General features: G+C 48.7%; 1 protein-coding gene across 8 annotated transcripts in view; it reads left to right on the forward strand.

Moving 5' to 3' along the window:
* The window catches only part of btbd16 (BTB (POZ) domain containing 16), a 183,470-nt gene that overhangs the window by 90,106 nt on the left and 79,101 nt on the right, over positions 1-14,263 (forward strand). The gene's annotated exons all lie outside the window — the stretch shown is intronic.

Here is a 14,263-nt window from a genome sequence, read left to right on the forward strand (position 1 = left end):
AAATATTGACAGCACCATACAGCTAGAATATTTCAATGTCTTGTTTATTCAAACAATTATTTTATTATTCTACATGAATGTTCCATATACTACTGTGAATTGGCTTGTTCCACTGTTTTCCAACAATAATTTTAATTAAAACAGAAAATGCTGGAAATCTCAGCAGATCAAGCAGCATCTGTGGGGAGAAACAGAGTTAACGTTTCAGGTCTGTGACCCTTCATCAGAACTGGAAAAGTTCGAGATGTAACAGATTCTTAAGGAACTGCATGGGGCAGTGAAAGGGGGAGGGGAGGATAGAACAAAAGGAAGGGTCTGTGATAGGGTGGAAGGCGGAAGAGATTTAAGAGACAAAAGGGATGATGGGCAAAAATGAGATAGTAATGGCACAAGTTAAGTAACAAAAGATGAGTCTAGATGGGGTGTGAATGGCGGAACCATCTATTATATCTCGAACTTTTCCAGTTCTGACGAAGGGCCACAGACCCGAAACATTAACTCTGTTTCTCTCCGCAGATGCTGCCTGACCTGCCGCGATTTCCAGCATTTTCTGTTTATATTTCAAATTCCAACATCCACAGTACAGGTATTTTGCTTTTGCAATAGTTTTAATTGTTTCATTGGGCTTTAGAGAATAACTGCAAAATAACTTGCAGATCTACTAATATATATATATAATATATATTATATGCTGTAGCATGCCAAGGGAAACATGCTTTAAAGTTCATCTGCTGATGGTATTATCCTAACTGACCTTAAATCTAAAGATAATTTTTATTCGGAAATTACATAACAGTAATAAACATAATATATAAAGGGCTATATTTGCAATGTTTTATAGGATAAGACAAAAAAGCAATTCCTGTTATCGTTACCTAGTAACCCACTTCTCACTTCCAGCCATAAGCCCTGGACATAGTGCAAATAATATTTCTATTAATTTTTGAATCTGTTAATAACTCAGTGAATCTTTGGAAAATCTCAGCAATCTATCTAATTAATATTAGAGATTGATTCATCAGACAAGTTGGGCCAGTACCATCAAATAACACCATATATCTCATTTTGGTATCCATTTTCAGGTAGTCACTCACAAGCTGGCCACAATCATAGGCTGGAATTTTCCAGTTGCTGAGTGGTGGGTTTGGGGGCGGGTCGGCAGTAAAAATCCCGGAAATTGCAAACACGTCGGGAACCCATCATCATCCCGCCGTCTCGCGCATTTAACTTGGGCGGCTTTGAAGGCACGACATGGACCCGACCGGCAGAGGCGGGCAACCTCATTCAAGTCATTAACTGCTTGCTAAGAGAGCTTTTAAGAGGGTTTTTAATGCCAGCTTTTGACTTTTACTGCAGTAGCATGGGATTCACAGTGCTCGGGTACCTCACCTGTGAAGGGGAAGCAGAAACTCAGTGGCCATTGACATGTCCATTCATTGTTGGGAAAAGCACATAACTACACCTCATTACTTGCCTTATGGAAAGGTTCTTGCTGTGACACCATTTTGTCCACAGATTTAGGTGTCAGCAGCTTGCAAGTAATTTCTGAGCTCAGAAGTTACTCTTACCACATTGCTACTCAGCACAACATTAAGGGATTGGCCCTCTCATCTCCACTTTACCTGCCATCTACTACATCAGCATGGGTGCCGCTTATACTGTCTCACCTTGGTCCTCAGAATCAGACCAAGATGTGCCCCACCACCACCAGCAGCAGGAGCAAAGCCTTCTCAACGACCTGATGCTCCACAGGAGAGAGGGGGGGGCACCACAAGGTTGCAGCGTGCTGGTGCTGATACCCCCAACACAGGGTATACAGGCAGAGGATGATCTTGCTCAACATGACTGAGCAGCAGTGCTTCAGGAGGCTTGGGCTATTGCGCCAGGTTGTCACAAACATTTGCAACTTGCTGGAACAAGACCTGCTGCTCAGAGATCCAAGTGGACACTCCTTACCAGTAGCTGTCAAAGTCACCGCCACCCTCAACTTCTTCGCCTTAAGCACCTTCCGGGTGCTTTCCAGCTCTTTGCTAGCAGGGAAATGCGAGTGGCCTATGAAAGGAATGATGGTGACAGGAGACGTGGAAGTGGGGGCTTGTCTCAAAACCCTCCCACTTCTACCATGTTGCCTCCCCCTCAGTCAATGCCCCACATGCTTCCTCGGATCCCGATGGCCAAGTCTGCCCTTGCACAGGTGCAGGAGGAGCAGTCTCTGGCAGGGCCCTCACAGGCTCCAAAACCCAGAGAACGTCCGCCAAAAGTGCAAAGCATTCACTGCAGGGAAGTGAGCAGCCTGCAACTGCCTCTACTGAAGCTGTTGTGTATTTAGCCCTTGGTAACCTGTATCACACCACCACCAGAGGGCCTACCTGTTGGAGTCCCAAGGGATCCCAGCATCCCTTGGGAGCAATGTACATAATCAGACCACCCACGAGGTACCTGCACTCTGGAGTCTTATTAAAGGAGCTAAGGTCACACTTACACTCATAATAAAGGATGAAACTGAGTATCAGAAGCCACAGGGTTTGCATCTCATAAAAAAAGTGGAAAAGAAAAATATCGCAATCATAGATGCACATGGGTGTTTGCCAAAATGTTAATGTTAAGTTTCAGTTCTATTTATGATGCACATCAATGAATTTCCTTGCACTACTTTCTCAACCTGTCAATTTTTGCCTGCAACCTGGGAAGTGGCTTTATCACTTAGAGTGAATGATGAGACATTAATTAACCTCGAGGAATAGGGATTTGAGCGACAGGAATGGCTTGGTCATTGTCGGACTGCTTTATGGTGGTGTTGGCGGGAGTGAAGTTGATACAGCATCGAGGAGTCATATGGGTGCACTGGTGCATATTGAGTAAATCGGGCTATGATGAGGCCATCCCATGCCTCCCGGGCAGCAATGTGCTGGTGGTGCCATCTCCACCTCCGGTTCCTCCTCCTTGTATTCCACCTGTTCCTCCTCCGAAGAGGCTGTGCGCTCTACCTTGTCCTCCTGTAGTTCCAATCCTTGCTGCTACGTTATGTTGTGCAGTGAGGAGCAGACAACGATGATTTTGGAGACCCTGGCTGGTGCGTACTGAAGGGCTCCTCCAGATCTGTCAAGGCAATTGAAGCACATCTTCAGCATGTCAATCGCTTGCTCTATGACGCATCTGGTGGACACCGTGACTGTCATTATCGCGCTCCTTAGCCTCATTGCTTGGCCTCCTCAACGGTTTCATCAACCACACCTTCAGTGGATAGCCCTTGTCTCCAAGCAGCCAGTTGGTAAGTCTGTTTGGAGGCGCAAAGAACTGAAGGAGGGTTGGCTGGTGCAGCATGACAGCAAGAATCATGACAGCTGCCAGGGAATCTGGCACACACATGCATGATCTTTTTATGGTTGCAGACGAGCTTCACATTGAGGGAGTGGAAGCCTTTGCGGTTCACAAACACTCCTGGATGATGTGGGGATGACTTCATGGCCACGTGTGCAGTCGATGACTCACTGCACCTGTGGGAAGTTAGCCAGAGTCCGAGCTAGAGTTGCAAAACCGAGCACCCCCTTAGTAACGCTGGCTTCATCAGTAGCAAAGTTCACATAATCGGCTGACTTATGAAACACGGCATTGGTCATCTGGGTGACGAATCTGTGAATCTGTGGACAACCAACTGCGAGATCCTGCAAATGTTTAGCTGCAGATCCCTGGAAGGAGTCTGAGGCGAAGAACTTGAGGGCTATGGTGACTTTGACAGCCACTGGTAGAGTGTGTCCACCAGGTCTCCAGGTAGCAGGTCTGCTAAACCTCTGCCTGTATACCCTATATTCGGAGTATTGCCTCCAGCACAGTTTACCCCTGTGCTGATTTCCCCTCTCCTGTGGAGCATCAGGTCAGTGAGGAGGAGGCTGCTGGTGTTGATGCTGCTGCTGGTGTTGTTGATGCTGGGCTCATCTTGGTCCGATTCTGAAGTCCAAGGTGAGACAGCATAAGCGGCACCCATGCTGATCTAATAGATGCCAGTTAAATTGGAGAACCGAGGCACAATCCTCCACTGTAGTGAGAGTGGCTTCAGATGTTTCAGAAATCACCTGCAAATTCCTGAAAGCTAAATCTCTGCACAAAATGGTGTCCGTTGAAGCCTTTCCCTTCGACAGGGAAGCAGGTGTAAGGTCTGAGTATTTATGTGCTTTTTCCAGATGTCACTTCATGAACTCGCACAGTTGCCACTGAGCTTCCGCCTTCCCTTCACAGGCGTGAATCACGTGTGCAACCAAGTCCAAATCTGATGTTAAAAAGACAGTTAAGGGTCTGTAAACAAGCAGTTAAGTAATGAGGTCGCCGGCCTCTCCCGAGAGGGTCCGTGACATGCCTTGAAACACGCTCCATTGAAAGGCGGAAGTCGACAGGATGACGACCGGTTCCTGACACACAGTCACTTTCTGCGCCTTAAACCACTGACCCGCCCCGCCCCCAAAACTGCTCGCCAATGTGAAAATTACGGCCTTAGATTTTGTCATATGTCATCACAATTGAATGATCATTTAAGGCCACATTCTTAAATAGTAATTTATTTCTGGCTTGTATCTTTTAATGTGAACCAATCATTTCCATAAAGCAATGGGCCTGAAATTGCGGTCAGAGGCTTCCCGCAAGCGGATGCCTCCAACCTGCAAAAAATCTACCCACTTACCTGATGGTCCCGGAGGTTCGGACACTTGCGCTCCTGGGCCTCTCCGGGTACCCATGGATAGAGGCCCACGTATCCTAGGGACGCATGCGGTTTGCAAGTGCCCTTGGGATCACGTAGGCCGGCACAATTACCATAAGTATGAATGGGAATACCCCCAAAAATAGACGCACACTTAAAATATATATTTTTTAAATCACATATTTAAAATTAATCAAAATGGCATTAATTAAATATTTAAAACAAAAATTAAATATTTTGAAAAATAAATTTACATATTTTAAAGGGTCTAAAAATAAACTTTATATCACAGGTTTGTAGAAGTATAAATTATTGAAAATGTTTTATTTTTCTGTCCTTTAAAAGTCTTACACTGGTAAAAGCAGGCAGGCGTAAGAATTTCATGGGCATTCACTGGGCAGAAGTTGGGCAAATAGTCCAACTCTCCACCCGCAGAGGCCCTTTTCCCAGGAATGCATGTGATCTCTCAAGAAGATTATTGACAGATCGCAAATTCTGGGTTTTAGCACATGCTCCTCGCATGCCTAAACCTGGAATTTGCAAGGCCCCTGTTAACATGTGCACACCTCGTACATACCCGTAGGGCCCGCAAATTACTGCCCAGTGAGTTAAGCAGAAGAATGTGAACATGTCTTCAAACAAAAATGATAGAAAAAATATTTTCATCATTATCATAGGCAGTCCCTCGAAATCGAGGAAGACTTGCTTCCATTCTAAAAGTGAGTTCTTAGGTGACTGAACAGTCCAATATGGAATTACAGTCTCTGTCACTGGTGGGGCAGACAGTCGTTGAAGGAAAAGGTTGGTGGGAAGACTGGTTTGCCGTACGCTCTTTCCGCTGCTTGTGCTTGCTTTCTGCATGCTCTCGGCGACGAGACTCGAGATGCGCAGCGCCCTCCTGGATGTTCTTCCTCCACTTAGGGCGGTCTTTGGCCAGGGACTCCCAGGTGTCAGTGGGGATGTTGCATTTTATCAAGGAGGCTTTGAGGGTGTCCTTGAAACATTTCCTCTGCCCACCTGGGTCTCGCTTGCCGTGTAGGAGTTAGGAGTGGAGCGCTTGCTTTGGGAGTCTTGTGTCAGGCATGCGAACAATGTGGCCCGCCCAACGGAGGTCAGTGTGGTCAGTGCTTCGATGCTGGGGATGTTGACCTGATCGAGGATGCTAACATTGGTGCGTCTGTCCTCCCAGGGGATTTGCAGGATCTTGCGGAGACATCGGTGGTGGTATTTCTCCAGCGATTTGAGGTGTCTACTGTATATGTTCTCTGAGCCATACAGGAGGGCGGGTATCACTATAGCCCTGTAGACCATGAGCTTGGTGCCAGATTTGAGGGCCTGATCTTCAAACACTCTCTTCCTCAAGTGTCTGCCCTTGTTGATAATCGGCTCCCGAGGTCTGGAAAGTGGTCCACATTGTGGATCTTGATGACTGAGGGGCAGTGCTGTGTGGCGGGGTCAGGTTGGTGGAGGACCTTTGTCTTACGGATGTTTAGTGTAAGGCCCATACTTTCGTACGCCTCAGTGAAGATGTTGACGATGACTTGGAAGTCAGTCTCTGAATGTGCGCAGACGCAAGCATTGTCCACGTACTGTAGCTCGATGACAGAGATTGGGTCAGTCTTGGATCTGGCCTGGAGATGACAAAGGTTGAACAGGTTCCCACTGGTTCTGTAGTTTAGTTCGACTGTGGGTGTGAGGTGGAGCATTGCAGCGAGGAAGATCGAGAAGAGGGTTGGCGTGATGACGCAGCCTTGCTTGAACCCAGTCCGGATGTGGATTTGGTCTGTGATGGATCCGTTGGTCAGGATCACAGCTTGCATGTCGTCGTGGAGCAGACGGAGGATGGCAACAAACTTTTGGGGGCCGCCGAAACGGAGGAGGACGCTCCATAGTCCCTTGCTGTTGACAGTGTCAAAGGGCTTTGTAAGATCAAAGAAGGCCATGTACAAGGGTTGGTGCTGTTCCCTGCATTTCTCTTGCAGCTGTCACGCTGTAAAGATCATGTCCGTTGTACTCCATAGTGGACGAAATCCACACCGTGACTCCTGGAGGAGCTCCTCAGCCGCAGGGAGAAGGCGGTTCAGGAGGATTCTAGCGATGATTTTGCCAGTGGCTGATAACAAAGAGATTCCTCTGTAGTTGCCACAGTCGGACTTATCCCCTTTTTTAAAGATGGTCACGATTACTGCATCTCTCAGATCTCCCGGCATGCGCTCCTTCTTCCAGATGAGAGAGATGAGGTCATGCATTCGTGCCAATCGTGCTTCTCTGCCATACTTTATTGCTTCAGCGGAGATTCCATCCGCTCACGTTGCCTTATTCTTGAGCTGGCGGATGGCCTTTTCTACCTCGTGCAGGGCTGGGATTTTGCTGAGGTGGTGGCGGGTAGCATGCTGCGGGATGGAGTCAAGGGCACTCAAATCAAAGGCAGGGAGTCTCGGTTAAGGAGATCTTCAAATTGTTCCTTCCAGTGGGTCCTGACTGCCTCGGTGTCCTTGATGAGTGTCTCCCCGTTCTTGGCCAGCAGTGGGGTGGGGCCTTGGGTGGCCTTGACTGCGGTGATGAATCCTTGTACATCATGGCTGTTGGCCAGCTGCTGAATCACCTGTGCTTTTTCCACCCACCATTTATTCTTTAACATAGAAACATAGAAACATAGAAAATAGGTGCAGGAGCAGGCCATTCAGCCCTTCTAGCCTGCACCGCCATTCAATGAGTTCATGGCTGAACATGAAACTTCAGTACCCCCTTCCTGCTTTCTCGCCATAACCCTTGATCCCCCGAGTAGTAAGGACTTCATCTAACTCCCTTTTGAATATATTTAGTGAATTGGCCTCAACTACTTTCTGTGGTAGAGAATTCCACAGGTTCACCACTCTCTGGGTGAAGAAGTTTCTCCTCATCTCGGTCCTAAATGGCTTACCCCTTATCCTCAGACTGTGACCCCTGGTTCTGGACTTCCCCAACATTGGGAACATTCTTTCTGCATCTAACCTGTCTAAACCCGTCAGAATTTTAAACGTTTCTATGAGGTCCCCTCTCATTCTTCTGAACTCCAGTGAATACAAGCCCAATTGATCCAATCTTTCTTGATAGGTCAGTCCCGCCATCCCGGGAATCAGTCTGGTGAACCTTCGCTGCACTCCCTCAATAGCAAGAATGTCCTTCCTCAAGTTAGGAGACCAAAACTGTACACAATACTCCAGGTGTGGCCTCACCAAGGCCCTGTACAACTGTAGCAACACCTCCCTGCCCCTGTATTCAAATCCCCTCGCTATGAAGGCCAACATGCCATTTGCTTTCTTAACCGCCTGCTGTACCTGCGGGTTTTTTGTTGGACCTCTGACTTAAGCCGTCTGTAATGCTGCTTTGCTGCTCCTGAGTTGGGTTGTTTTAGGTTTAGAAATGCCCTGTGCTTGCTATTTATTAGCTCTTGGATCTCCTGGTCATTCTCATCAAACCAATCCTGGTGTTTCCTGGTTGAGTGACCAAGTGTCTCTTCACAGGCACTGGTTATGGTGGCCTGGAGGGCAGACCAAGCGCTGTGGGCATTCTGCGTCTCGGGGGTCATCAAGGGTCGCCAGGTTATCAGTGAGGCGCGCTGGCTGTACAGGGCCTTCTTAGCTGGATCTTTGAGTGCCCCGGCATTGATTTTTTTGCGACACTGTTTATGCTGCCGTCGCCGCTTTGGGGCTATATTGATATTGATGATGGAATGGATTAGGTCCATCCAGCAGTTGTCCGCTCCTGTCAAGGCGCGGGTGATGCGCACATTCTTGCGATCCCTGGCTCGAATGATGGCATAGTCGAGCAGGTGCCAGTGTTTGGAGCGAGGGTATTGCTACCATGCCTTGTACTTGTCGCTCTGGCGGAACAAGGTGATAGTGATGACAAGGTCGTGTTCTAGGCATTTTGTCAGGAATAGGGTGCCGCTGGAGTTGGTTTTCCCTACTCCCTCTCTGCTGATCACGCCTCCCCAGAGGTCTGTGTCCTTGCTGACCCTGGCATTGAAGTCGCCGAGGAGGATCAGTTTGCCGTCTGCAGGGACGCAGGACAGGGATTGTTCGAGGCTTGAGTAAAATCCTTCTTTGGTCTCATCTGTTGCGTCGAGTGTTGGGGCATACGCACTGATAACTGTGGTGCACTGGTACTGAGATAGGGTGAGTAGGAGAGTTATGAGATGTTCGTTAATCCTGCAGAGGGCATCTCTGAGTTGGGCTTGATAGTGAAACTGACTCCGTGGAGACGGCGTTCTTCCTCTGGTTTGCCTTTCCAGAAGAAGGTGTAACCTCCACCTTGTTCCTTGAGCTGACCTTCCCCTGCCCGCCGGGTCTCGCCTTATGGCGGTGATGTCGACATCGAAGCGTCTAAGTTCCCGGGCAACTATGGCGGTGCGGCGTTCTGGTCTGTCGCTCTTGGAGTTGTCCATGAGGGTCCTGACGTTCCAGGTCCCTAACTTCATTTTGAAGAGTGGAAGATGTCTTTGTGTGAGTTCTTTTAACATGGGGTGGCCATTGCACACTGGCTGATGTTTATGTATGTAGACCTTACCCAAATGTAAGTCTTGCCACCAGGGGGCACACCTGTGGGAGACCTAAGAGTCACCTGTGCACCCTGGGCAAGCAGGTATAAAAGGTAACTCACCATGCTGATTCCTCACTCTAGAGTCTGAAATAGACACCAAGATCACAACAGTTTGAGCTTGTGATATAGTCCTGTGGATTTATTCTGAACATAACAAATTGGCGACGAGTAATGGATCACGAACTTTCACGCGGTAATGGCTGCCGTTGGTGTTTTTGAGAGATTTGTTGAGGGTGATGATTGGGAAGCCTTCGTTGAGCGCCTCCATCAGTATTTTGTGGCCAACGAATTGGACACGGCTGCAACAGAGGCCAAACGCAGGGCGATTCTCCTCACCATTTGTGGGTCATTGGTATATGGCCTCCTAAAAAACTTGCTGGCACCGGTCAAAATAACGGACAAATCTTACGCAGAGCTGTGTACACTGGCTAAGGCACATCTCAAGCCAAAGGAGAGCATCCTGATGGCCAGGTACCGCTTTTACACGCACCGTCGCTCTGAGGGCCAGAACGTGGCGATTTTTGTCGCTGACCTAAGACGCCTTGCGGGGCAGTGCGACTTTGCAGGATCCTTGGGGGAAATATTGCGGGACTTTTTCGTGCTTGGAATTGGCCACGAGGTCATCCTTCGCAAACTGCTGTCTGCCAAATCCCTAAATCTGAGCAAGGCCATCACGATAGCCCAGGCCTTCATATCCATGAGCGATAACATGAAACAGATATATTCACAGAATCAAAGCTCACCGGCAAGAACCGTGCACAAAATAATGTTTGCAGCAGGCAGAACGGCACAGGGCAGGGCCGACATGGTTGCAGAGGCCAGACCTAGGCCTAGAATGACTCCGAGTCCGCCATGGGGTGTGAATGCGTATCAATTAGCACCATGTTGGCGCTGTGGGGGCAGCCACAGAGCTCACCAATGTCGATTCAAGCCCTATGTGTGCAAGGGCTGTGGAACAATGGGGCACCTCCAGCGAATGTGCAAACGATCTCTGACTCACCACGTGGCAGAGTCAGGAGAGGACGACCAAACCAGGGAGGATCACGATGAACGAGCAGTTGAACTTGAGGATGAAGAGGTAGTATATGGAATACACACCTTCACCACCAAAAGTCCTCCAATAATGTTAAAAATTGAACTTAACGGCACTCCAGTCTCCATGGAACTAGACACGGGGGCGAGTCAATCAGTTATGAGCCAGAAGGCTTTCGAGAAGCTGTGAAGCGACGAAGCCAAACGACCCGAACTGATACCGATTCAGGCAAAGTTGCACGCCTACACCAAGGAACTGATACCAGTTATTGGCAGTGCGGACATAAGAGTATTCCATGAGGGAGCAGTGCACAAATTACCACTGGATTGTTTGAGGTGATGGGCCAACGCTGCTTGGCAGGAGGTGGATCGGGAAGATTCGATGGAACTGGAAAGACCTCTGCGTACCCTCGCCGGCGAACGAGGCCTCCCTTTCCCAAAGGCGAAGCAAACCCCCTCTTCTAGCTGAACCAGGCATCGAAGTGCGGATCCCCGAGGCACAGGCCGCTCATCACAACCACGAGGAGGTAAAGTTCAACCGAGCAGAGATACAGGCGCGGTACCCACCACCCAAAGCCGACAACCCCTTTGGGGCGATGGAAGAGGCTCCTGGTCGACCATGCAGAGTGGGACTCCGGCCGAAACGATCCGAACGCGTCTTCCCGACGCCAGAGGAGAAATACCTGGGGAGGAAGATCATGGCAGTCGGCATCACGGCCGCGGGACGAGAGTGCGTCCAGGCCACGGGACGAGAGAGCGTCCAGGCCACGGAAGTTCGCCGCAACGGAACGGAGGAATGTGTCGCCCAGCAAGAAAGACGATTGGGTTTGGGGCAAAGGTAAAGGGGCAGCTGTGGTGAAGGCCAGGAACCCACCACGCTGAAATAAATTGTGTGCACCATGTAACCCGTGCGAGCAGTCTTTTGCAGCCAATGATGTACCATTGTATGGGGTTGGGGGTACCTTACAACAAGCCAAAGTAGCGGGCGAACGGCAAACGGTCGGAGGTGTATCTGACAAAGGACTTGAAACAAGTGATGTGTTATCACACGGGGTCGGGTGTGTTGTACAGCAAGCCAAAGTAGCGGGAAAACCCCAACTAGTTGTACATGTATCTAACAAAGCATTCGTAGCAAGTGAAATGTTACTGAACGGGGTTGGGAGTGTTGTGCAACAAGCAAAAGTAGCGGGCGAGCCCCAAACGATTGAACATGTATCAAATAAGTTAAACGGAGCAGCAGCCTGTGTTCACGGGACTAAAGAGATGTATCAAAGAGTGTCCCAATATGTGCTCGAGTCAGACAAGCTGCTCATCCCACGAGCTTAGGAGAGCAGAGGCACCATTATCGATGCGTTGTTTCGAGAATGTCTAACACTGTCTGTGCATTGTAACATGATCCGCCACGGGCCAGGCACAGAGAGCGGCACCCATGCTCTCAGTTGGCCACTGTTGCCTACCCCTGGGGTGGAAATGGCGCAGCCTGCAGACTCACTTGTGGTCGTGGAAGTGCTAGAAAGCGAGGGGTCAACCGTAACGGCCCCCCAGCTTAGGACCTGGACCAGCCAGGATCCCATATTACCACCTGCCAAAGGTGAACTGCTAGACGGGATGTGGAAACCTATCAGCCAAAAAGACGATAGACCCATCCCAACGTTGCAAAACAAAGCAGGGCGGCTACTCCGGCCCAATGTCTACAGGGACCACTAGGCCTCCCGCCACTACCGAAAGTCTCAAGGCCATTGCGGCCATCCTGGGCTTGCCAGACCTCAGGGTCAGCGCCCAAATCACTAAACCGATCACCACGCATGCCACGGTAGACTCCCTATAGACCCAGCTCTCCTGGGTGTTACGCAATCACCAGACTGAATCACTCAGAACCGAGCTTTCCGCATGCCATCAGCAGAGAATGCACCATAAGTGCACGGCCCCTCCACGCGACATCAGAATAAGTGATGTAGACCATGTTCAGGGCCGCTAGCACTACATTAGCCAAGGTGGGGGGTGCGGTGAATGGAGTGTATGTGATGAAAACAGTGTGTTTGATTGTGAAACCATGTACCGGGCTAACGAGTAAAGCAGTGGGACGAGACCAAACGGTGAACGACAGCTAACTAGGAACCACATTGTAAGGACCTGGCCCCCAGCGACCCACCAGCACGATCAAGGATGAACCCATCATGTCAAGACTTCAGCCTAGGCGCTGGGCGCCAGATCGCTTCAACTTGCAAATAACTTGCACAATAAGACTTTGGGGGGGGGGGGGCAGTGATGTTATGTATGTATGTAGACCTCACCCAAATGTAAGACTTGCCACCAGGGGGCACACCTGTGGGAGACTGAAGGGTCACCTGTGCACCCTGGGGCAAGCAGGTATAAAAGGTGACTCACCACGCTGCTTCCTCATTCCAGAGTCTCAAATAAAGAGACCAAGGTCACAACGATATAGTCCTGTGGATTTATTCTGCAAAAGAATAGAAAGAAGCAAAAGATAGAAAGAAGAAAAGTTGAAGTGTAAGGCAAAAAGGGCCACTTTACAGCAAAATTCTAAAGGGGCAAAGTGTGTTAGAAAGACAAGCCTGAAGGCTCTGTGCCTCAATGCAAGGAGTATTCGGAATAAAGTGGACGAATTAATTGCGCAGATAGCAGTTAATGGTTATGATGTAATTGGCATCACGGAGACATGGCTCCAGGGTGACCAAGGCTGGGAACTCAACATCCAGGGGTATTCAACATTTAGGAAGGATAGACAGAAAGGAAAAGGAGGCGGGGTGGCATTGCTTGTTAAAGAGGAAATTAATGCAATAGTAAGAAAGGACATTAGCCTGGATGATGTGGAATCGGTTTGGGTGGAGCTACGGAATACCAAAGGGCAGAAAACGCGAGTGGAAGTTGTGTGCTGACCACGAAACAGTCGTAGTGAGGTTGGGGACAACATCAAACAAGAAATTAGGGATGCATGCAATAAAGGTACAGCAGTTATCATGGGTGACTTTAATCAACATATTGATTGGGCTAACCAAACTGGGAGCAATGCGGTGGAGGAGAATTCCCTGGAGTGTATTAGGGATGGTTTTCTCGACCAATATGTCGAGGAACCAACGAGAGAGCTGGCCATCCTAGATTGGCTGATGTGTAATGAGAAGGGACTAATTAGCAATCTTGGTGTGCGAGGCCCCTTGGGGAAGAGTGACCATAACATGGCAGAATTCTTTATTAAGATGGAGAGTGACACAGTTAATTCAGAAACTCGGGTCCTGAACTTTGATGGTTTGAGGTGTGAATTGGCTAGAATAGACTGGCAAATGATACTTGAAGGTTGACGATGGATAGGCAATGGCAAACATTTAAAGATCACATGGGTGAACTTCAACAGTTGCACATCCCTGTCTGGAGTAAAAATAAAACAGGGAAGGTGGCTCAACCGTGGCTAACAAGGGAAATTAAGGATAGTGTTAAATCCAAGGAAGAGGCATATAAATTGGCCAGAAAAAGCAGAAAACCTGAGGACTAGGAGAAATTTAGAATTCAGCAGAGGAGGACAAAGGGTTTAATTTGGAGGGGGAAAATAGAGTACGAGAGGAAGCTTGCCGGAAACATAAAAACTGACTGCAAAAGCTTCGATACATATGTGAAGAGAAAAAGATTAGTGAAGACAAACGTAGGTCCCTTGCAGTCGGATTCAGGTGAATTTATAATGGGGAACAAAGAAATGGCAGACCAATTGAACAAATACTTTGGTTCTGTCTTCACGAAGGAAGACACAAATAACCTTCTGGAAGTACTAAGGGACCTAGGGTCTAGTGAGAAGGAGGAACTGAAGGATATCTTTATTCGGCATGAAATTGTGTTACGGAAATTGATGGGATGGAAGGCCGATAAATCCCCAGGGCCTGATAGTCTACTTCCCAGAGTACTTAAGGAAGTGGCCCGAGAAATAGTGAATGCATTGGTGAT

The sequence above is a fragment of the Pristiophorus japonicus genome, chromosome 3 (assembly GCF_044704955.1).
Source record: "Pristiophorus japonicus isolate sPriJap1 chromosome 3, sPriJap1.hap1, whole genome shotgun sequence".
NCBI lineage: Eukaryota > Metazoa > Chordata > Chondrichthyes > Pristiophoridae > Pristiophorus > Pristiophorus japonicus.